This window comes from Leptonychotes weddellii, chromosome 1 (assembly GCF_054177405.1).
Source record: "Leptonychotes weddellii isolate Sample4059 chromosome 1, ASM5417740v2, whole genome shotgun sequence".
NCBI classification, from domain to species: domain Eukaryota; kingdom Metazoa; phylum Chordata; class Mammalia; order Carnivora; family Phocidae; genus Leptonychotes; species Leptonychotes weddellii.
The window spans coordinates 63,886,863-63,887,814 of NC_138369.1; positions in this window are offsets into that span (position 1 = coordinate 63,886,863).

A 952-nucleotide genomic window follows, 5' to 3' on the forward strand; every position below is an offset into this window, starting at 1 on the left:
ATAGGGTAGCTCTATTTTCAACTTTTTGAGGAACTTCCATACTGTTTTCCAGAGTGGCTGCACCTGCTTGCATTCCCACCAACAGTGTAGGAGGGTTCCCCCTTCTCTGCATCCCCGCCAACATCTGTCATTTCCTGACTTGTTAATTTTAGCCATTCTGACTGGTGTGAGGTGGTATCTCATTGAGGTTTTGATTTGGATTTCCCTGATGCCAAGCGATGTTGAGCACTTTTTTATGTGTCTGTTGGCCATTTGGATGTCTTCTTTGGAAAAATGTCTGTTCATGTCTTCTGCCCATTTCTTGATTGGATTATTTGTTCTTTGGGTGTTGAGTTTGATGAGTTCTTTACAGATTTTGGATACTAGCCCTTTATCTGATATGTCATTTGCAAATATCTTCTCCCATTCGGTCGGTTGTCTTTTGGTTTTGTTGACTGTTTCCTTTGCTGTGCAAAAGCTTTTTATCTAGATGAAGTCCCAATAGTTCATTTTTGCCCTTGCTTCCCTTGCCTTTGGCGATATTTCTAAGAAGTTGCTGTGGCTGAGGTCAAAGAAGTTGCTGCGTGTGTTCTCCTCAAGGATTTTGATGGATTCCTGTCTCACATTTAGGTCTTTCATCCATTTTGAGTCTATTTTTGTGTGCGGTGTAAGGAAATGGTCCAGTTTCATTCTTCTGCATGTGGCTATCCGGTTTTCCCAACACCATTTGTTGAAGAGACTGTCTTTTTTCCACTGGACATTCTTTCCTGCTTTGTCGAAGATGAGTTAACCATAGAGTTGAAGGTCCATTTCTGGGCTCTCTATTCTGTTCCATTGATATATGTGTCTGTTTTTGTGCCAGTACCATGCTGTCTTGATTATGACAGTTTTGTAATAGAGCTTGAAGTCTAGAATTGTGATGCCACCAGCTTTGTTTTTCTTTTTCAACATTCCTCTGGCTATTCGGGTCTTT